This window comes from Schistocerca nitens, chromosome 11 (assembly GCF_023898315.1).
Source record: "Schistocerca nitens isolate TAMUIC-IGC-003100 chromosome 11, iqSchNite1.1, whole genome shotgun sequence".
NCBI lineage: Eukaryota > Metazoa > Arthropoda > Insecta > Orthoptera > Acrididae > Schistocerca > Schistocerca nitens.
Genome location: NC_064624.1, coordinates 82,530,118 through 82,554,887, shown reverse-complemented (window position 1 = coordinate 82,554,887; position 24,770 = coordinate 82,530,118). Strand labels below are relative to the sequence as shown.

At 38.2% G+C, this 24,770-nt stretch overlaps 1 long non-coding RNA gene across 1 annotated transcript in view; it reads left to right on the top strand.

Moving 5' to 3' along the window:
- The window catches only part of LOC126212937 (uncharacterized), a 30,120-nt gene extending 13,823 nt beyond the window's left edge, over positions 1-16,297 (top strand). Inside the window, exons 3-5 of the long non-coding RNA XR_007541009.1 lie at positions 622-679; positions 7,144-7,246; positions 16,056-16,297. This is a non-coding gene — a long non-coding RNA (uncharacterized LOC126212937). The remainder of the gene's footprint in view (positions 1-621; positions 680-7,143; positions 7,247-16,055) is intronic.
- Positions 16,298-24,770: the final 8,473 nt, after the last annotated feature.

The window sequence follows — 24,770 nt, the reverse complement described above, 5'->3', positions numbered from 1 at the left end:
AAGTCTACAGATGCTAGAATCATAAGTTTACCTTTCCTTAATCTATGTTAAGATAAGTCTTAAGTCGTAGGTCAGTATGCCTCACATGTTCCAACATTTCTACAGAATCCAAACTGATTCTCCCCAAGGTCAGCTTCTACCAGTCTACTAAAGTCGTGATAAATAAAGCTTTGTAGTAATTGTTGTGTTTATTTGTGGCATTATAATCTGAAACATTGTCATGTGAGCAACATTTTCATGTTTTTATTCGTGTGTCCATATAAGATACAACAAATATATAAAGTTTTGCAAAAGTTGGCGGAAATATAACCTGTTACTGAAAAAAAGATGTAAATATGACTTTGGATGCATAATAGAAGTACATTTATCTATACTATAACATCTGAATTTATGCATAAATTGTTGTTAAATACACCATGAAGTTCAGGAAAAAATATGACTTGTCATAAAAATGTGGGCCCTTGTTATGATTACTTGAAGTGAAAAGTGAAGTGTCAAAAGTATTCAGTAATGTACCACGAGGAAACAGAGAATTAAACCTTTTAAACATAATTTCCGTCATGTAAATTTCATACACCATGAAAACATTATAAATTTGACATCTGTTGTAAATTTTTCCAGCTTGATGAATCGCCGGAGGACTTTTGAAGTTGGCAGTCACCCATTGCTAATAAATCTGGTGAGTCACTGAGTTTTATAATATTTCAGTACTTACGACTAGAATACAAGTTGCAATAAGCTCAGTAAGAAGGCCTGACTGCAACTCATTTTCTCAATGAAATTGTGGTTCTGCTGTTTGTCTTCTTCTTCTTAGTTCTTCAGTCGTCAGGTTGGTTGTCGGCAGTGCACAAAGCTTTTCTTTCTTGGGCCTTCATCTTGAGAGTGGTATGTGGTGCAGTCGTTACTGTCCATGATCTAGGCAAAGTATTCCAGTCTCGGTCTGCCGCTTGTGTTCTTATCTCATTCTGTACAGCGAAACACTCCAAACAAATGCCTTTATGAGGTCTTTCCTGAAATGTCTGTCTATGCAACTGGGTGTGAAAAGGTTCCGCAGTTTATAAATATTTTAGCATACAGTCACCAATATTAGGAACAAGTCCAGAGCAATGTGTTTCGAGAGTCGAGCTCTCATCATCAGGCTGTCTAAGTTAACCCTACATAAAATGCACTTCAGAAGCACTGGAGGTCAAAATATAAGTTTATTCAGACATGTAGACTATCATCTTACTTTAAAACTGGAAGCACCAGATTCCCTGCATCCTTATCTGCATATTCTTCAAAACATTGTTTATGTAAGGCAGTAAACATCAGTCACACCAGCTGCCTCTCAGTGCACGTCAGAGCTGCACACGTGTTTATAAATAAGTGGTGCCTTAAAAGTGTGTTAACATGGATAAGGAAGCAGGGAATCTGATGCTACCACTTTTCAAGTAAGACAAGGACTTCTTAGCTTAGTATTTTTATTTGTTTTTATATTTTTACCTTGAGTGTTTTTGAAGTGCATTTTATGTAGGATTAATTTTGAAGCCGGATGATGGTAGCTTGACCCCAAAAACATGTCGCTGTGGATTATGTTCCTAAAATTAGTGGCTGTATGTAAAGTAAACTTTCGCCTATGCACAGCTTTTGGAATGGCTGAAATGACTGACTAAATTTTTTTTTGTAATAAATCAGTGATAATGTTCTGTATTTTGTATAACAATCATTGGTAGAATCGACATCATGGTTGAAATGCAGCATTCATAATAATTTGGAATAGTGATCTCTAGCCATTGCTTCTCCAAAAATATTGCTTTGCAGAAGTTTGTCTTTACTCCAGTACTCTACTAAATATAATTTCTTGTTCCACGTCATTCAAAATGATATGGCAAAAAAACATAGTTTGGCTACTCCAGTTCCTTCTGAATTGTTTGTTACTATTATCTTGCTGAGGCTAACAGTGATTTGTTTCATTTGCAATTAACTCTACGAGATCTTCAGAGATAATCACATTTCTGTTTTTCCCTTGGTCTTAAGAATGAAACCTCTCTTCAGCTTCTATCTGTTCCTTCCACAGAAAGAACTCCGAAAATAAAATTACACTGTATAAGTAGCGCAAACGTAAGTACAGCATTTATGTGTTATTCTGAGAAAATAATTTAGTTGAAATACATAAGATAACGTAATAGGTGAATAAGTATTGGGCCTAAGAAATGAAAGAGGAAGCTGCCTGATAGAATTTTGCACAGAGCACAACTTAATCATAGCTAACACTTGGTTCAAGAATCATAAAAGAATGTTGTATACATGGAAGAAGCCTGGAGATACTGACAAGTTTCAGATAGATTATATAATGGTAAGACAGAGATTTAGGAACCAGGTTTTAAATTGTAAAACATTTCCAGGGGCAGATGTGGACTCTGACCACAATCTGTTGGTTATGAACTGTAGATTAAAACTAAAACTGCAAAAAAGTGGGAATTAAAGGAAATGGGACCTGGACAAACTGACTAAACCAGAGGTTGTACAGAGTTTCAGGGAGAGCATAAGGGAACAATCGACAGGAATGGGGGAAAGAACTACATTAGAAGAAGAATGGGTAGCTTTGAGAGATGAAGTAGTGAAGGCAGCAGAGGATCTAGTAGGTAAAAAGACGAGGGCTTGTAGAAATCCTTGGGTAACAGAAGAAATATTGAATTTAACTGATGAAAGGAGAAAATATAAAAAGTCCGTAAATAAAGCAGGCAAAAAGGAATACAAACGTCTCAAAAATGAGATGGACAGGAAGTGCAAAATGGCTAAGCAGGCATGGCTAGAGGACAAATGTAAGGATGTAGAGGCTTATCTCACTAGGGGTAAGATAGATACTGCCTACAGGAAAATTAAAGAGACCTCTGGAGAAAAGAGAACCACTTGTATGAATATCAAGAGCTCAGATGGAAACCCAGTTCTAAGCAAAGAAAGGAAAGCAGAAAGGTGGAAGGAGTATATAGAGGGTCTAAACAAGGCTGATATACTTGAGGACAATATTATGGAAATGGAAGAGGATGTAGATGAAGATGAAATGGGAGATACGATACTGCGTGAAGAGTTTGACAGAGCACTGAAAGACCTGAGTCGAAAAAAGGCCCCGGGAGTAGAAAACATTCCATTAGAACTACTGATGGCCTTGGGAGAGCCAGTCCTGAAAACACTCTACCATCTGGTGAGCAAGATATATGAGACAGGCGAAATACCCTCAGACTTCAAGAAGAATATAATAATTCTAATCCCAAAGAAAGCAGGTGTTGACAGATGTGAAAATTACCAAACTATCAGTTTAATAAGCCACAGCTGCAAAATACTAATGCGAATTATTTACAGACGAATGGAAAAACTGGTAGAAGCGGACCTCGGGGAAGATCAGTTTGGATTCCGTAGAAATGTTGGAACACGTGAGGCAATACTGACCTTACGACTTATCTTAGAAGAAAGATTAAGGAAAGGCAAACCTACATTTCTAGCATTTGTAGACTTAGAGAAAGCTTTTAACAAAGTTGACTGGAATACTCTCTTTCAAATTCTAAAGGTGGCGGGGGTAAAATACAGGGAGCGAAAGGCTATTTACGATTTGTACAGAAACCAGATGGCAGTTACAAGAGTTTAGGGGCATGAAAGGGAAGCAGTGGTTCTGAAGGGAGTGAGACAGGGTTGTAGCCTCTCCCCGATGTTATTCAATCTGTATACTGAGCAAGCAGTAAAGGAAACAAAAGAAAAATGTGGAGTAGGCATTAAAATCCAGGGAGAAGAAATAAATAATTTGAGGTTTGCTGATGACATTGTAATTCTCTCAGAGACAGCAAAGGACTTGGAAGAGCAGTTGAACAGAATGGACAGTGTCTTGAAAGGAGGATATAAGATGAACATCAACAAAAGTAAAACGAGGATAATGGAATGTAGTCGAATTAAGTCGGGTGATGCTGAGGGAATAAGATTAGGAAATGAGTCACTTAAAGTAGTAAAGGAGTTTTGCTATTTGGGGAGCAAAATAACTGATGATGGTCGAAGTAGAGAGGATATAAAATGTAGACTGGCAATGGCAAGGAAAGCGTTTCTGAAGAAGAGAAATTTGTTAACATCGAGTATAGATTTAAGTGTCAGGAAGTCGTTTCTGAAAGTACCTGGATAATTTCTTTTATTTCATCATACATTTCTTCAATTTCTTCATCATCTGCAGAGCTAGTTGGCATATAAACTTGTACTACTGTAGTAGGCGTGGGCTTTGTGTCTATCTTGGCCACTATAATACGTTCACTATGCTGTTAGTAGTAGCTTGCCCGCACTCCTATTTTTTTATTCATTATTAAACCTACTCCTGCATTACCCCTGTTTGATTTTGTATTTATAACCCTGTATTCACCTGACCAGAAGTCTTGTTCCTCCTGCCACTGAACTTCACTAATTCCCACTATATTTAACTTTAACCTATCCATTTCCCTATCCTGCCCGATTAAGGGATCTGACATTCCACGCTCCGATCCGTAGAATGCCAGTTTTCTTTCTCCTGATAACGATTACTACACCATATCATTAACTCATTGGAAAGACCTACACATACAAACAATTTACAACATTAGTTATCTGGCAAATACGTACATACAATAGAGTACACTTTAGTTTCGTCACCTTCCACAGAATTAAATGTCATTTCTTTGAACTCCATTTTTTGTTGTGAACACAATCCAAATGGTATATCAATTCTTGCCTCTGAGAGCATCAGAACGTATTGCACTCAGTGTGTCATCTAAACAACAAAGAAAACTGGTGTTTGCTTAATATCTTAATATCATACTGTGATGGAAAAGGAGCGTGTAAACAGAATTAATGCAGTTATTCATCCATCATGTTTAATACTGCCAATTACGAAGCAGAATCTTAAGGGATGTGGAACAACACAGTGAAGGTGCAGTGAGAAACTAGGGCCTGCATTACTTAAATATCTAAAATAAGTTATTTGTACTTCATGAAACTACTTTAAAAATTCAGGGGAAAGGCCGCACCTCCAGCTCTTTGTAAATGATCTATCCAGAGGGCCTACATCACAAGTGACACTTTACTTTGCATAAGTGTACTAGTTACCTGTTAATTGTCAAAGAGTTTTACAGCAGTTCTGGCATTCGCCTCCCATGACTTGCCTAGTAATTAACCCTCTCAACCCTTTCTTTTATAGCCTTAGCTTGCACCCATTTGTGGGCTGTTTGTGATACGTGAACGTTTCTGCTTAGTCTGCAATGCACAGAGGCTACTGCAGACATTCACACTGGTGATATCTTCATAACATTTTTGCTAATATAGCACACTTGACTATAAACCAGCCATCTGGTTACGGCAGTTGTGTTACATTATTGCATTAAGGTTCACGCAGCATTTAAATGGTGACTGAGAGGTAACCAACATTTCTCCTACCTTTCCAGAAGCAGAACTGTGTCTCTTCATGTGTTTGTTTATGTCTGTCACCAGCTTATCATAAATATGTAATATTTCTTTCCTAGGCTCTACTTGTATATTCTTGCGATGCTTCACCCCCATACGTCACACAAGCCTGCCACACCACCAGTCTGTGCAACATCAGCCATGGTGTAACGTACGGTGAGAAATTAAGAAAAGCACAACACATACACCCACACACACCAAGATAGCTCCTGGGAAAATCATAATAACGAAGCATTCAAAGATCTACATACCGGTGGCTACGACTAACTGGCGCTTATGGAAAACCAATGAGAAGTCGGTGCCAGTTGAAATAGCTACGTATAATGCCTTGTGGCTGTAGAAGGTGTAATGACAAGCGGCTCGCAAGCCCTGAGGAATCGTGGGGTCAACAGAAGCGTCCGATTCCACCTGTCTGCATTGATGTAAGGGTATTGTCGTGGGTGATGTCATTACACCACGGTGTTTATGAGTTGGTTGTGTTTGTAGATGTTGTCTTGTTGTGTTTCATGGTGCCCTCCCATGTGTGTTTGTTTGTTTGTTTGTTTGGTTTTTTAAAAAAACCTCTTATATTTAGCTTGACCTCTCCCTAAAACCCACAATTTCCTGCAGTTGTCTCGTTAATTTGATTGAAGTTTTGGATGGAGATGTTATTGTCTTATTTATACATATTTTCATGTTTGTTGCCATGTGTATGTAGTGACATCACAGGTGCCATATTGGAGATGCATAGACTAGCCATTTCTGCCATATTGATGATGTCATGGGTCAAAGCAGACGGCTGGAATCTGACACTTCTGTAATCCCGGGATCATGACGTCATCTCTCCCGCTAGTCAATATCACTGGCAGTTTTGAAACCACGGATTTCTTTGAAGCTAGCCATCCTTTGCAGAAGCAGCTCGCAGGCCCTCAGGAATCATGACGTTATATCATGACATGAGGTCATCTCTCACGCTAGCCAGTATCGCTGGTAGTTTTTGAACCCCAGATATTCTTTGAGCCAAGCCATTCATTGTGATGCCGTGTGGGTGTATGTACAATGCCAGATTTTGTGTTCCATGTGCGATAAAGCATTTCAATTATGGAAACCTTTGTATCCTTCATTTTCGAGGTGTGTGCATATAGAACCAAAAATGGAAGTTACTGTGAAGTGCCTGCAAGATGACTGCAATTTGTTTTCAACGTCTTGGCAAATTTGAGAACACATGCTGCAAAAGCACATGCTTGCAGAGGAGAAAGGAAAGTTTATATTCCAGACAATGGATGGTAAGTAACTTCGTATAATAATTTTATGATGTGCAAGAAAAGTAAAGTGTCTGGTAAATCTACAGAATTTCCTTCTTTGTGCCTATAGTATTGTGATGCACTGTGTTACCCTGTAAAGTTTCTTTCAGTACAACTATGAGGATTATTTGTGGTAACAGCATATTATCATAAGAAATGGCTTCGGTATTTAAGTTGCAATCTTTGTAACTTTTGTTGGTCAGAATTTGTGTAGTAACTGTATTCTAACTTCAGTATCGCTCTAATATTTTGTTTCAGTAACATGTTCCTTCACACTTGAAAATTTCTGAATGTTCAAAATGACATCAGTGACCATAGTCAGTATTTTTACAGTAAAATTGCTATGAATTGCAGTGACAGAATCGAGATTTGTGAGTGGTGTTACCTATTTTTGTAATGGATGTTTCAGAGTTTCTGAAGTGAAAGTCCAAAGAAGGGAAGACAGCAAGAAGTAGCTATTTGTGTTTTTCATGGTTTATAGGCCTACTGGGGAAACTTGCCATGTAAAAAAAGTGAGTAACGCATCAACCTTGGTACCTCTATGGTGGTGTGGAAATCCGAGCATTGTTAATAAAGAAATTAATTTTGTGTTTTTTTCGTTTGATTCCTTTATCGTGTTGCCTATAGTTCACAAAATTTAATTGAAATACCGAGTTGATAATTTCAACATAAACTGGACTATGCACATAGCTGTCTCTAATGGCTTTGCTGCTTTTCACAGGTAAAGTATGATTATTCACTAGTCCTTCAGTTTGCATGTTTCTTAATCAATTGTGGCAAAAGAAATCACTGACTCAAAGCATAATTTGCTTGGTACACATAATTGGAAATTGCTTATTTAGTTGTAATTTTACATTTTTAGATTATAGTATTCTCTGAGAGTTTATCTTGCTGCCTTTCTTGGGTGTGGTTTTTCTATATTTAACAAGTTTACTGATATGGTTAATGACATGTTTCACCACCAGGTAAGGTATACAGCATTAAGCGTGCTGTGCTGTTGTCGCTGGTGGCAGCAGCATGGTAGTCAATGTGTTAAGGGGGGACTTAAGAACATTGAGAGTAAAGTATATGCATCTATAATAGTCTTGGCTAAAAAGATACAGCTAGAATGGTAATTACTGTTTGAGCAATTATCCTTTAGACAGTTAATATCTTATGCTAAATATGTATTAAAACTGAATTCGTAAACAACTTTCTAGTCATTTAATCGTTTGGCTTTGTAGAAATTGGAATAAAAATACTGCAGACCCAAAAATCGCCTGGAAATGGTAAGGAATATCAGATACAAGTAAGTATTTTTGCTCAGTAAGAATAAAGTGTAAAAATGCTGCTATCTGGTTATTACCATGAGACCACTGCACACAGAACAGGGCAGTGTAAGACTTTGTTCCCTAGTTCTCATTGGCTGAAGCAACTAAAATTAAATTTCTGAGAAATGCGGAAACTTTGTTATCCGTATATCCCCAGCATGATTTAAAATTTTTGCAGTGAAATGGCACTGATAGTGCATAACATATTTTGCAACTGAGACTAAGTACTTAAAAATTGATGTGGGGTATGTATTTCAAGACACACTTGAGAACCAAACCTGACATTTGTATTGACACACAAGTAAACACATCTGAAAGGCACACTGGGTTACACAAGCATTAGCTGTAGGTATGGAATGGGTAATTTACTCAGAAAACTTGCTGTATGAATTTTATTGTAAAGCACACTAAAGTTAAGGGAAAGATGCAGTGCACAGATGAGATACACTTGGATGGACATGAATTGGTTTTGCTTAGATATATGGAAAATTAACTGTAGTATTATATTGACATATTTGGTGCAATAGCAACATGTGTGAGGTGCAAATTTGTGGACAGGAGAGATTACATTGAACCTGTCGTGCATGGTGCACTTTTAGTTGCAGTGCTAGGATGATGCCTAGAAATGAAACTCTCATCAGTTTTAATATTTAAAAATAAACATGCATGAAAATGGAAGCTTAATTAGGACTTTCAAATAAATTGCAAAAATTTTCTTGTTTTGCACATTAAGTGCAGCTGACACTTACAAGCACAGGGTCAGTGGTTTATGTTGACATTTATAAGTGTCTGCCACAGCTAACATATTGAAGATTTTAAAGTAACAAAGTAGTTGTTGACATTCTCATATTAGTGGATAACAGTAAGAACCACAGCAATGAAATGATGTTGTTGTTGTTGTGGTCTTCAGTCCTGAGACTGGTTTGATGCAGCTCTCCATGCTACTCTATCCTGTGCAAGCTTCTTCATCTCCCAGTACCTACTGCAACCTACATCCTTCTGAATCTGCTTAGTGTATTCATCTCTTGGTCTCCCTCTACGATTTTTACCCTCCACGCTGCCCTCCAATGTTAAATTTGTTATCCCTTGATGCCTCAAAACATGTCCTACCAACCGATCCCTTCTTCTTGTCAAGTTGTCTTCTCCCCAATCCTATCCAATACCTCCTCATTAGTTACGTGATCTACCCACCTTATCTTCAGCATTCTTCTGTAGCACCACATTTCGAAAGCTTCTATTCTCTTCTTATCCAAACTAGTTATCGTCCATGTCTCACTTCCATACATGGCTACACTCCATACAAATACTTTTAGAAACGACTTCCTGACACCTAAATCTATACTCGATGTTAACAAATTTCTCTTCTTGAGAAACGCTTTCCTTGCCATTGCCAGTCTACATTTTATATCCTCTCTACTTCGACCATCATCGGTTAATTTACTCCCTAAATAGCAAAACTCCTTTACTACTTTAAGTGTCTCATTTCCTAATCTAATTCCCTCAGCATCACCTGATTTAATTTGACTACATTCCATTATCCTCGTTTTGCTTTTGTTGATGTTCATCTTATATCCTCGTTTCAAGACACTGTCCATTCCGTTCAACTGCTCTTCCAAGTCCTTTGCTGTCTCTGACAGAATTACAATGTCATCGGCGAACCTCAAAGTTTTTACTTCTTCTCCCTGAATTTTAATACCTACTCCAAATTTTTCTTTTGTTTCCTTTACTGCTTGCTCAATATACAGATTGAATAACATCGGGGAGAGGCTACAACCCTGTCTCACTCCCTTCCCAACCACTGCTTCCCTTTCATGCCCCTCGACTCTTATAACTGCCATCTGGTTTCTGTACAAATTGTAAATAGCCTTTCGCTCCCTGTATTTTACCCCTGCCACCTTTAGAATTTGAAAGAGAGTATTCCAGTCAACATTGTCAAAAGCTTTCTCTAAGTCTACAAATGCTAGAAACGTAGGTTTGCCTTTTCTTAATCTTTGTTGCAAGATAAGTCGTAAGGTCAGTATTGCCTCACGTGTTCCAACATTTCTACGGAATCCAAACTGATCTTCCCCGAGGTCCGCTTCTACCAGTTTTTCCACTCATCTGTAAAGAATTCGCGTTAGTATTTTGCAGCTGTGACTTATTAAACTGATCGTTTGGTAATTTTCACATCTGTCAACACCTGCTTTCTTTGGGATTGGAATTATTATATTCTTCTTGAAGTCTGAGGGTATTTCGCCTGTCTCATACATCGTGCTCACCAGATGGTAGAGTTTTGTCCTGACTGGCTCTCCCGAGGCCATCAGTAGATCTAATGGAATGTTGTCTACTCCCGGGGCCTTGTTTCGACTCAGGTCTTTCAGTGCTCTGTCAAACTCTTCACGCAGTATCTTATCTCCCATTTCGTCTTCATCTACATCCTCTTCCATTTCTATAATATTGTCCTCAAGTACATCACCCTTGTATAAACTCCTTCCACCTTTCTGCCTTCCCTTCTTTGCTTAGAACTGGGTTGCCATCTGAGCTCTTGATATTCATACAAGTGGTTCCCTTCTCTCCAAAGGTCTCTTTAATTTTCCTGTAGGCAGTATCTATCTTACCCCTAGTGAGACAGGCCTCTACATCCTTACATTTGTCCTCTAGCCATCCCTGCTTAGCCATTTTGCACTTCCTGTCGATTTCATTTTTGAGACGTTTGTATTCCTTTTTGCCTGCTTCATTTACTGCATTTTTATATTTTCTTCTTTCATCAATTAAATTCAATATTTCTTCTGTTACCCAAGGATTTCTATTAGCCCTCGTCTTTTTACCTACTTGATTGTCTGCTGCCTTCACCACTTCATCCCTCAGAGCTACCCATTCTTCTTCTACTGTATTTCTTTCCCCTATTCCTGTCAATTGTTCCCTTATGCTCTCCCTGAAACTCTGTACAACCTCTGGTTCTTTCAGTTTATCCAGGTCCCATCTCCTTAAATTCCCACCTTTTTGCAGTTTCTTCAGTTTCAATCTGCAGTTCATAACCAATAGATTGTGGTCAGAATCCACATCTGCCCCAGGAAATGTCTTACAATTTAAAACCTGGTTCCTAAATCTCTGTCTTACCATTATATAATCTATCTGAAACCTGTCAGTATCTCCAGGCTTCTTCCATGTATACAGCCTCCTTTCATGATTCTTGAACCAAGTGTTAGCTATGATGTAAATTACTTAAACCAGGAGTTAAACAAATGTACATAGTCATCACACCCACTTCGTAGTCACTGCATATTTGTGTGCTACAGCTAAGACAGTAACCTTTTGTTTTCTCGTCTGATCTAGGACATGTGTCAGACCTTACTTGTTTTGCTAGATCAACTCCAGGTTTACAAGTTTCACATTTCAGAATTTTGGTAATTTGTAGTCCTACCTCCTGTGGAAAGTGGGGTTGATAGCTGTCTTTTCAGATATGGTCTCATCAATTGCCATTTAAGGAACTTTAAGCAAAAATGTGATTATTCAATTTTCTGTCAGTGTAGAATATACCACTTATGTATTTACCAGAGAAATATACATGATGGCACAGAACAGTGAGAGTCCATCTTCTGGAGCACCTGCTGTGTGGAGTAAATTGTGCACTTCACATCCAGGTGCATCAATTTCTTCTTAGGTAGTATCACAGTACTCTACTATCTCAGGCTGTTTATTGTGATGCTCAGTGGAGCAGCATTATGCCTTGAAGATACTAAACTAACAGCCTTCTTAAGCTTTTGGATGTAATATATCCAAAAACAAATGACTTTTACATTTAGCTGTCAGGAGCTCCTTTGGAATCTTTCTTTTTATTATTATTGTGTGTAGCCGTTTTGTGTCCTCTTCCCAGTTTGACATGTACATCTGATAAGCTTAATGAGAATATTTATGGCTACAAACAAAAAATAAAAAATTAAAAAATGTGGTGGCTATGCAAATTTAGATAACACACAAGTTGGAATTAAATCTGCAGTTATGATCCACCAATCCAAATACAGTTTCAAGATTATCCTCCAAAACTTTACAAGCTGAGGAAGTAAGCACAAAGATTTGGACATCATGGCATGTGTTAATAAACCAGATGTTTCAGGTATTACAGAGCACAGGTGTACCAAAAAAGAACCTTATTATGCACCCATTAACAAAGCATTTCTGCTCGTCATTTAACAGGGAGAGCAAGCCTTAAGGTGATGATGCAAAAGTGGCAAAAATTAGGGCCCCAAAGATGTAAGTTCTTTAAGTGTTGAAGGTGACACTGAACTTTCTGCAATTAGCTGTAGTTGTGGAAGGACACACAATTTTGGATATAGTCAGACCTCCATCTGCAAGTACAGATATTGTTTTAGCTAATCTCCATCTGTTGCTTGTAGAGAGAGATAGTAAACACTCAGGGAAAATTGCTGGGTAATTATGCTGATAATTGTTCAGTCTTGTTGTTGCTGTTGTTGTGGTCTTCAGTCTTGAGACTGGTTTGATGCAGCTCTCCATGCTACTCTATCCTGTGCTAGCTTCATCACCTCCCAGTACCTACTGCAACCTACATCCTTCTGAATCTGTTTAGTGTATTCATCTCTTGGTCTCCCTCTATGATTTTTACCCTCCATGCTGCCCTCCAATACTAAATTGATGATCCCATGATGCCTTAGAATATGCCCCACCAACTGATCCCTTCTCCTAGTCAAGTTGTGCCACAAATTTCTCTTCTCTCCAGTTCTATTCGATACCTCCTCATTAGTTATGTGATCTACCCATCTAATCTTCAGCATTCTTCTGTAGCACCACATTTCGAAAGCTTCTATCTCTTCTTGTCCAAACTATTTACTGTCCATGTTTCACTTCCATACATGGCTACACTCCATACAAATACTTTCAGAAACGACTTCCTGACATTTAAATCTATACTGGATGTTAACAAATTTCTCTTCTTCAGAAACGCTTTCCTTGCCATTGCCAGTCTACATCTTATATCTTCTTTTTAGTCTTAGAAAATCTGATCTCACAAAAATCATTTTTCACTCTTAAGAATGATGAGTGGCACACACAGATCTGTGTGCACTGATATGTAATACAGGGTACCCTCGGCTTTGTACTTTGCTGCCTTCGTTTGTTGATTTTTTTTTTATGTAAATGACAAAATACTGCTCCCCAAATTCAAAACTAGTTCTGTATACTGATGCTACATCCATTGTGTGCAGGCATAAAGATCACTATGAAACTGTATTACAAATTATATAGTTCAGTATTTAAATGAAAGTACTCTCATTGTCAACACAAGATAACAGCAGTAATGGATTTTAATCCCACAAGACATATTTTGAAATTCAGCTGTGCTGTGGAACTGATATTGCCATCAAAGCAATATATATCAAAATCATGGGAGTAACAACACTGGGATACATATGTTCACTCACTGGGAAGTAAACTGGCTTAAAATGTATTTGCAATAAATATGTAGAGCAAATACCGAAACAATACGCACGTATTGTCTGCTTATCATATGTCAATGTATTCTAGTATAAAGTATCGATTAGAAGTATGGGATGCCAAACACGAGCAAATCTTCATAAGCTTTTAAAGTTGGAGTAGAAGGCTGTAAGAATAATTTGTGGTGCAGAACTAAGAGACTCGTGCTGTGTTCAATACCCTAAAGCTGGGATATTAACTGTTATAAATTTGTACACTGATCAGCCACAACGTTATAGCCACCTACCTAATACCCTGTACGATCAGCTCGGGCACGGATAACAGCAGTGACGCATCACGGCACGGAAGCAGTGCGGCATTGGCAGGTCTGTGAAGGGAGCTGGCAACCCATATGGACACACAGGTCACCTAATTTCTGTAAATTCTGGGGAGAAGCGCAATGGGCTCTGATGCCACTTCCAATCACTTCCCAGATGTGTTCTATCGAGTTCAGGTTTGGCTATTTAGGGAGCCAGCATACCAATTGGAACACGCCACTGTGTTCCTTGAACCACACCATCACACTCCTTGTGTTGTAACATGGCACATTATCTTGTTGAAATATGGCTCTTCTAACAACCCTACCACAACAAAGGTCAAAATTTAATAATGATTGTGGTGTTGCTCACGCTGCTAAATACTGCATTTTCGGGCAACAACAAAGTTATTATGTGGCAGGTGTCATTGGAGCACAGTTAATAAAGTCATTTCATGTAATAATGAATAAACTAGGCACTTATCTTTTCGTATTTCCCACATTGGTCTCATTGTAAAATCGTGGCTCAATTGTCGAAAATCTAGGTGGTGGTGATTCCAAGCTCGGATGCAAAGAGGCCTAGGTGTTATTCTGCTATATTCAAAAGTTTTATAGATGTGTTTCACAAACCATTCTTTGAAGATTAAACCTTTGAAAGTTAGCACAATGATGACGATGTAAAAAATAATCAGCACTCTAAATTTAAGTTAAACTTCCTTTTTATTGCTTTTGTTGCAATATCTCTAACACACAAAACATCACTTCGCAATACAAAACATACTTGAAAACATCTTCCTCACTGTTCACATTTTATAAGCTGACTACAATATACGTCTTTTCAACATGACGTCCAAGATTTGACTTTCTCAAGGTCCGACTCGCTAACTAACTGATAATCGCTTACGCGCCCAAAAATCAAGACTTACAAGTACGTCAAAGATCATAGTGACAAAAGAAAGAATACACATAAGAATAATATCGTTGCAACATAAACATATCAATGTATCAAAGTACCTCTACATTAATGAAATCGAATCTGAATGGTGTCTCAGAAATATGTTAACTACTTTACAGAAACACAGTAGAATAATGCTGGTATCGAGAGGTTCAGGTGAGCTGCCGTAATGGTTACATAATTCAAGTACCATTACACTCTGCACGATTGTCCTGAAGGAGTGTACATCTGCAACCAGTGTACGACACTCCTCGGCCATCGTGGTGCCTCGCACGAGCTCCACTGGACCTGTGGATGCCCATAGCATAATGGAGGTGCAGCCAACTTGTTGGATCCTGCGGTACAGGTATCGAGGAGCTGTTCCCCTGGAGGACAACAGATTCGCGCCCATTGCAGTCACACTTGCCAATGTCGTGGTGTCAAGATTGGCATATGCCCGGATTGTCAACTGCTGCATCCCATCATTAGAAGTGTTCTGTGCACTGTGTGTTCACACACAAACGCACACATGCACACACACACACACACACACACACACAGCCCAGCATTAAATTCCGATGTTCATTCTGCCACAGTCTGCCCGGCCTACACTGTCCGACATCTCTACTGAGGGGTGGTCATCCAACCCCATGATGCCTGTAGTTAGTTTCCCCACCTGTTGAAGACACTCACCACAGCACTGCTTAAGCACCCAACAAGTGGTGCCGTTTCTGAAATGTTTATGTTGAGCCTGCAGGCCATCACAATCTGCCCTTGGTGAAATTCAGAAAGGTCATGGGTCTTTCCCATTCTATACACGGACAGCATATTCACTGATACTACAATGCACCATGCGTGTGTCTGACCAGCAGTCATTCCTCACCAGGTGACGCTGCTATTGCCTGGATGGGTTTATACTGATAGTAGGTTCATGATCATAATATTCTTGCTGGTCAGTGTATACTTTTAAACCGATTATGTTGCCCCAAGCTCGTCTAAATGTAAACACTGACCTGAACAAGCATAATACCAGAAACATACATCAGTTTCATCTTACAAGCCACCAAACTGCACTTTATCAGAGAAACCTACTATATGCAGGATTGATGCTTGTCAATTCAGTCAGATCACTCTCCACTGCAAAATTTAAAGCCAAACTAGAAAGAATATCTATTGCCAACCCACATTAGCCACTGGATGAGTATCTCGGTTTTGCACTGAATAAAGGCATTTTCGTATAGGCCTCATTATGTACTTTTAGCATCATGTAATAGAAACGCTTTATTATCCAGTATTAGTTTTAAGTTTTTAAGTTATTTCTTAAATAACTAATGTAATAAATTATATTTCAGTTGAAATCAAACAGTGGAAACTTCAGGCTGGAATAACAATAATATGAGGAAAAGGTAGATAGCTGCTCACCATAAAGAAGACATGTTGAGTTGTCAACAGGCATAACAAAAGGACGTGAAGCATTACCTTTCTGCCAAAGCGTTATTCAGAAAATTAAACACACATACACAGTCATTCATTCACTGTGACTGTGTGTGTGTGTGTGTGTGTGTGTGTGTGTGTGTGTGTGTGTGTGTGTGTGTGTGTGGGGAGGGGGTGTTTTTGTCTTTCTTTTTTAAAACAAAGAAGGCTTTGGTTTAAAGTGTCCTTTTATTATGCCTGTCCTGTCAGTAACTCAATGTGTTGTATTTTTAGTGACTAGTAATCTGTATTTTCCTTATATTGTTGATACACATCTTAGCTGTTAAGGTGAAAGGCTCTCTTCCTTCAGATGAAGGCTCACCTACAAGTAAATTACTTTTAGACCTGTGCCTTATTGTATCAAAGTTTGTTGTAAAAAATGTCCATATGTGTAGCCCTTTGTTATGAACTCATGGATTAAGCAAAATTATCCTTGTATTATAAGATGATGAATAAAGTTCTTGTCATTATAATTACTATTATTATTATTATTATTATTTCTTTCTCAGACGTTATGTCTAGTTAAAAATGGAAAGTGACACGGATCTTGATCAAGCGTGACTTCCTTTTAACTGTACAGTATATGTTACATTGCATTTAGGAACTTCCGGGTAATTGAACAGGTATCAATAATTACAGATTTCTGTAGTTGTATATATAAGTTTGGATGTAGCTGTATTGCGTTGATGTACTGGTGGATATTGTGTGGTATGACTCCTGTAGTTGATAGTATAATCGGTATAATGTCAACTTTATCCTGATTCCACATGTCCTTGACTTCCTCAGCCAGTTGGATGTATTTTTCAATTTTTTCTCCTGTTTTCTTCTGTATATTTGTTGTATTGGGTATGGATATTTCGATTAGTTGTGTTAATTTCTTCTTTTTGTTTATGAGTATGATGTGAGGTTTGTTATGTGGTGTTGTTTTATCTGTTATAATGGTTCTGTTCCAGTATAATTTGTATTCATCATTCTCCAGTACATTTTGCGGTGCATACTTGTATGTGGGAACGTGTTGTTTTATTAGTTTATGTTGTATGGCAAGTTGTTTATGTATTATTTTTGCTACATTGTCATGTCTTCTGGGGTATTCTGTATTTGCTAGTATTGTACATCCGCTTGTGATGTGACCTACTGTTTCTATTTGTTGTTTGCAAAGACTGCATTTATCTGTTGTGGTATTGGGATCTTTAATAATATGCTTGCTGTAATATCTGGTGTTTATTGTTTGATCCTGTATTGCAATCATGAATCCTTCCGTCTCACTGTATATATTGCCTTTTCTTAGTCATGTGTTGGATGCGTCTTGATCTATGTGTGGCTGTGTTAGATGATATGGGTGCTTGCCATGTAGTGTTTTCTTTTTCCAATTTACTTTCTTCGTATCTATTGATGTTAAGTGATCTAAAGGGTTGTAGAGGTGGTTATAAAATTGTAGTGGTGTAGCCGATGTATTTATATGAGAGATTGCTTTGTGTATTTTGCTAGTTTCTGCTCGTTGTATAAAGAATTTTCTTAAATTGTCTACCTGTCCATAATGTAGGTTTTTTATGTCGATAAATCCCCTTCCTCCTTCCTTTCTGCTTAATGTGAATCTTTCTGTTGCTGAATGTATGTGATGTATTCTATATTTGTGGCATTGTAATCGTGTAAGTGTATTGAGTGCTTCTAGGTCTGTGTTACTCCATTTCACTACTCCAAATGAGTGGGTCAATATTGGTATAGCATAAGTATTTATAGCTTTTGTCTTGTTTCTTGCTGTCAATTCTATTTTCAGTATTTTTGTTAGTCTTTGTCTGTATTTTTCTTTTAGTTCTTCTTTAATATTTGTATTATCTATTCTTATTTTTTGTCTGTATCCTAGATATTTATAGGCCTCTGTTTTTTCCATCGCTTCTATGCAGTTGCTGTGGTTATCCTATATGTAATCTTCTTGTTTAGTGTGTTTTCCCTTGACTATGCTATTTTTCTTACATTTGTCTGTTCCAAAAGCCATATTTATATCATTGCTGAATACTTCTGTTATCTTTAGTAATTGGTTGAGTTGTTGATTGGTTGCTGCCAGTAGTTTTAGATCATCCATGTATAGCAAATGTCTGATTTTGTGTTGGTATGTTCCAGTAATATTTTATCCATAATTCGTATTATTTAGCATGTTGGATAGTAGGTTCAGAGCAAGGCAGAACCAGAAAGGACTTAATGAGTCTTCTTGGTATATTCCACGCTTAATCTGTATTGGCTGTGATGTGATATTATTTGAATTTGTTTGGACATTAAGTGTGGTTTTCCAATTTTTCATTACTATGTTTAGGAACTGTATCAATTTAGGATCTATTTTGTATATTTCCAATACTTGTAGTAACCATGAGTGGGGTACACTATCAAAAGCTTTTCGGTAATCAATGTATGCGTAGTGTAGCGACCTTTGTTTAGTTTTAGCTTGATATGTCACCTCTGCATCTATTATCAGTTGCTCTTTACATCCTCGTGCTCCTTTGCAACAGCCTTTTTGTTATTCATTTATAATTTTGTTCTGTGTTGTATGTGTCATTAACTTCTGTGTAATGACTGAAGTTAATATTTTGTATATTGTTGGTAGGCATGGTATGGGGCGATATTTAGCTGGGTTTGCTATGTCTGCTTGATCTTTAGGTTTCAGATAAGTTATTCCATGCGTAAGTGTATCAGGGAATGTGTATGGGTCTGCAATGTAACTGTTAAATAATTTAGTTAGATGTGAATGTGTTGAGGTGAACTTCTTTAGCCAGAAATTTGCTATTTTATCTTTTCCAGGGGCTTTCCAATTGAGTAGAATTAATTGCTTGGGTGACTTCATGTTGCAAAATTATCACTTCAGGCATTTGTGGTATCATCTTGTATGTGTCTGTTTCTGCTTGTATCCACCGTGCATGCCTGTTATGCTGTACCGGGTTTGACCACATGTTGCTCCAGAAGTGTTCCATGTCTGTTATGTTTGGTGGATTGTCTATTTTAATGTGTGTGTTATTTATTGTCTGGTAAAATTTCTTTTGGTTTGTGTTGAATGTTTGGTTTTGTTTCCTTCTATTTTCACTTTTTTTGTATCTTCTAAGTCGTTTGGTCAATGCTTGTAATTTCTGCTTCTTTTCATCTAATTGCTCTATCGCTTCTTGTTGTGAGATTTTACCTAACCTTTTTCGTTTTTTGTCTGATATTTCATTTCTTATAAATTGTGTTAGCTGTCCGATGTCTTTTCTCAGTTTTTCTATTCTGATCTGTAGCCTGTGTTGCCATGCAGGTTTTGTGGGTTTCTTCTGTGTGTTGGTTTGTTCTGATCTCTGTCTAGTGTGTGTATTTAGTGTAGTGAGTGCTACTATGTAAACCAGTAGTTGTAACTCTTCCATAGTTGTATTTTCATTTATTTTGTTGTGTATGATTGTGTTGATAGTTGTTATTGTTGTTTCAACTTGTGGGTTATTTGGTGGTCTATGCAAGAATGGTCTAATGTCTGTATTTGTGTCTTTGTATTCTATATATGTCAGCTGATATTTTTCTTCTATATCTAACATGTTCGTCACTTCGTGTTCTATTTGTGCTTATTCTGGTGGCTGTCTTAAGATTTCGTTTTCCTATGATTGTTTAATTGATGCATGTTGTTCTTTGTTTGCTCTGGGATGTTTGAGTCCATTAGTGTATTTTCTTCTTCTTCTTCTTCTGATTGCACATTATTTTGTTCCAGTATTTGTTGTACTTCTTGTTTGATGTTTTCTAATTCTGACTGGGGTATCCCGTTATTTTTGATTATTACATGGATCTGATCAGCGAGTCGTTGTTCTGTTAAAAATTTTAATTCTGGGTATCTGGTAATAAATTTTGTGTATACTTGTGATCTGTATCCAGTTGTGTTGGTTCCTAAGTTTGTTGCTTGGTAATAACAGAACGTGAGGTGTCGGTTAACTTCATCTGACCATCTCATCCTCTGTCTTTGTTTTCCTTCTAGGGTGGTTGCAGGAAGCATATCCTGCAAAACACCTCTATTTGGATTTAAATCATTTTCTGTGTGGCTAGCAGTGTCGTTACCATTGTGGACGGGCATAGGGTTCAAGCGTCGTCCCCGACCATGACAGTGCTTGTACGAGGCTTCATTAGTTCTGTTCTGAACCAACTAATCACACTAAAAGGGGGGTTAGCCATATTAGTGGTTTGTTCATTTCGTCGCCTTTTACGACTGGCAGAACATACCGGAGGCCTATCCTTTTCCCGGGCCTCCACGGGGGTTATTATTATTATCTGTCACAATTATTATTATTATTATTATTATTATTATTGAAGAGAACCATTTATCTGTCACATTTCTAAATGACGAAACCATTTCGAGAAACCACTGTAGGCTGTCTGTGTTATTGTGCAAGATGCCTTCATTGCGTTACTGGCCAGTTTTGGTCTTTGGCCAGTTCCAAATGTTGGTGATGTGTGTGTCACAATCTGTAACCAGTTTCATGCTATGTGGACACACGTATACAACAGCTTTTGTACATAGAAACACAACCAACAGCAAGCTTCCTGGTCCTCATAAATTCATGTTACACCTCAACATTAACATATCTGTTCACTTACTTTCATTTCATTATGAGAATGTAACACCACTTCTGTCTGGGAGAGCAATCTTTCAAGCAGTAGGATGGTGTCAGTCTCACCACACTAAAACAAAAAATGGTGTAGTCACAATCTTCCTTGCTGTAAACACGGCCAATCTGGTGGTACTAGTTACAGGTTAAATATGTTAGGCCTGATGAGTTGGCAGGCATGTGTCAAAACAATAAAATACAAGAAAGTGAATTGATGCAGTGAAATAAAAGAACCAACTGAAAGTAAAGAGTACAGATAATTGATTTCAGATGCGCTTTAAAAGCAAATACAGGAAGTAAATTTTTTCTAATAATTGGAATATATTTTCAAATCTCATGTATTCTAAAAACCACTGAACTTTCACGTTAAGTCAATAATATATTTGCCAAAATAAACACTGGCATCTCACCAAATACAGTGGTAAACTGCAACATGAGACTTTAAATGATTGTTTAGAGAGTTCTCTGTAAAGTGATCTTAACCACAGTATTAACTCATTCTATAGAATTTCTGGGAATGCTGTGATTAAACTCATCTTGGTATTTCAGTAGCTTGTATGAATCACCTGCTATATATTTTTAAATACACTAAAGATAGCAAAAAGTTGTAAAATGATTGAATTTTAAAAAAGGTAGAAACAAACAATGGCAGGATCATGAAATAGAACAAATAAAGGTGGGTTTTCTAACAACGAAGTACTATTATTTCTAAGTTGTGAGTATTTTCTATTATTATCTTTTTTTAATAAATGCATGAGGAAATGAGGTGGAATGAAAAATTTTAATCACCAGATAGTTGACTAAATGTTAAACAAGCAATAACAGGAAAGTGACAGCTAAATATTGTAACTGGAACACAGAAGCTGTTTTGAGATGCAAGATATGTAATTGTAGTGATAATTTATTGCAGTTTCCAGTTAAATTTTCAAACTGAAGTCACTCAAGAGGCCCATGACGATTATATGAGTAACTGAGCATGTATTTATTACCGTTTTGAGTCACTAACAAGAAGAGCCCAATTGTAATTTAAATTTTCTTATTAATGCATTTTAGGCAATGCCCGTCTTTAGACTGTCAGAAAACATCACAGCTGCCATACGTGCACAAATTCTGTATGACACATTAAGAGCAAACATGTGGGTTCATCAACAAACTAGTTAACATACCACAGGAAAACCTAATTTCAGAATATCATGTCAAGAATTGAAACTTCCTGGCATATTAAAACTGTGTGCCGGACCGAGGCTCTAACTCGGGACCTTTGCCTTTCGCGGGCAAGTGCTCTACCAGCTGAGCTACCCAAGCATGACTCACGCCCCGTTCTCTCAGCTTTCCTTCTGTCAGTACCTCATCTCCTAGTGGAAGAAAAGCTGTGAGGACGGAGCGTGAGTCATGCATAGGTAGCTCAGTTGGTAGAGCACTTGCCCACAAAAGGCAAAGGTCCAATGTTTGAGTCTCGGTCCGGCACAAATTTGCCAGGAAGTTTCATATCACCGCACACTCCACTGCAGAGTGAAAATCTCATTATGTCAAGTATTATCTATTGTAACATTGGTGCTCAACTGACAGTGCTATGCCATTACAAAATCAGCAATCATAACATATAACTCGGTAGCATGATTGTAGTGGTGCTAGGATCTAGTGTCAAATTTTTATGGACAGTTAACAAAATCAACTGTAACACCATAAAATAAATGTAAAGGGTCTTTTCCTTCATGATAACTAAGAATCATAAAGGCACAAAAGATCACATCCCAACAAAAGTTCATCATTAATACGTGTGGTATGAGTAAGGGAGTATGGTTTGGAAAGTGAAGGGAAGGCAGAAGAACAAGACAACACAGTGGGAGGAGTACAAAATAATCTCAGCTTATACATCGTGTACAACTTTGCTTACACCGTTTCCCGATACGTGGCGACAACGTTAAGTAGCTATACTGTATATGGGCAGGGAAGGGGGGAAGGTTGTTACATATGCCTCGTGACGACAGTGTGCAGGAGGTCGAGTGGACGGGAGTTGAGAGTGGGCATCCAGGGCTGCTGTTAAATGACAGAACAGGAAAGATAATATATTTCAGCATATGGCATACAAGGGGTGCGCCTACGGTCAGAAGTTAGCAGGCTTGTCTAGGACGTCAAACAATTAATTGATATGGGCAACGGAAGGGGAAGCGGTTCATGTTAACTTACATTGGTGGCTGGTCATGAAAAGCAGAGCCAGAGGCTCTGCCTTCCAAAAAGACGTCTGTTCTGCTCGAGGTCTGGATTGCAACAGAGTGAGGCAACTGTGTTCCACACCGCAGAACACTCTAGCATCCACACACGTGACGTGTATCCCACACACACTATTGGCTAAAACCAATGGCGTGAATACGTTTCAGCAGAGGTCTCAGGGTGTCTCTTGTCAGCAGCTTCAACTCGACAGAACTGCCTCAGTTTTGAAAGACAGGTTATTTGTGTCACGTAGGCACAGCGTAAGTTGCTCTAGGAGTAAACTTGTAAAGATTTGACTGGGCCTTTGAAATAATTTTTTTAAACCAATTCCCTAAAATATTCCTTGACTGGCTGCCACCATGTACATAGCGGTCGAAAGAAATAGATCGCAGATGTCAGGCAGTTAGCTTGAACCTCGGTCAGCACAGTCATTACTCTATTTGTGTATGCATCATAAAGTTGTTCTTGATTCAAAATGTCTGTGTACGAGCCTAATTCTCGTCATTTGTGGGAGGTGTTACCGTTTTGCTCGAACAGTACACCCGTGGACTGTTCGAGCAAGAAATACACCAGGTGAAACTGAAGAGTCATATGTTACTGTTTTGTTTCAATATGAAGAAACCAGCGGCTGAGTCTCTTCAAATGCTCTCAAGTATGTATGGTAAGGATGCTATTAGTGAAAGAAAGTGTTGCGAGTGGTTTCAATGCTTCAAGAATGGTGATTTTAACGTCGCAGACCGGCATAGTGGTGAAAGAGAGAATGATTTTGAACATGCAGAATTGGAGACATTGCTGAGTGAAGACTTTCTTCAAACTCAAGAAGAATTGGCACGATTAGTGGGAGTGACACAGCAAACCATTTCAAAATGTCTCAAGGCTATGGGCATGGTTCAAAAAGAAGGAACTTGGGTCCCCTGTGAGCTGAAACCAAGAGACGGTGAACAGCATTTGTGTGTTTGTGAACAGTTGCATCAGAGGCAAAAATGGAAGGGATTTCTGCATCACATTGTAACCGGGGACAAAAATGGGTTCATTACGATAACCCTAAACAATGGGGATATCCCGGCCATGCTTCCACGTCGACGGCCAAACCGGATATTCACGGCTCCAAGATCATGCTCTGCATTTAGTGGGACCAGTTTGGCGTCTTGTACTGTGAGGTGTTAAAACCAAGTGAAACAATGACGGGCGCATTGAAAGACAAACGGCCGCAATACAGTGAGAGGCACAATAGATTTTGCAGCATGACCCCACATTGCAAAAGAGTTCAAAACGTACCTCTAAACATTAAAATGGGAAGCCCTACCTGACTCCCATGTTCTCCAGACATTGCCCCCTCTGAATATCATCTGTTTAGATCAATGGCACATGGCCTGGCTGACCAACACTTCCGATCTCATGAAGAAGCTACAAATTGGATCAATTCGTGGATTGCTTCAAAAGATGAACAATTTTTTCGATGCGGGATTCGTACATTGCCCAAAAGATGGGAGAAAGTAGCGGTCAGCGATGGAAAATACATTGAATGATACATGTGTAACCAATTTGTTTTATTAAAGCCTCAATATTGGGGAAAAATGGCAGAAGCAAAGTTTCACACCTTATATAAATGACAGCTAGCAATCTGTAGCATTGCCAAACTTAAAATATGGAAGGGAGACCTACTGTAAGTCTATCAGGTGTTGCAAAAACACATAATAAAGCGAAAGTGAAATTTCATAGTGCATTAACATGTTATTAAATTATCGCAACTGTATATAGGTATGTATTATA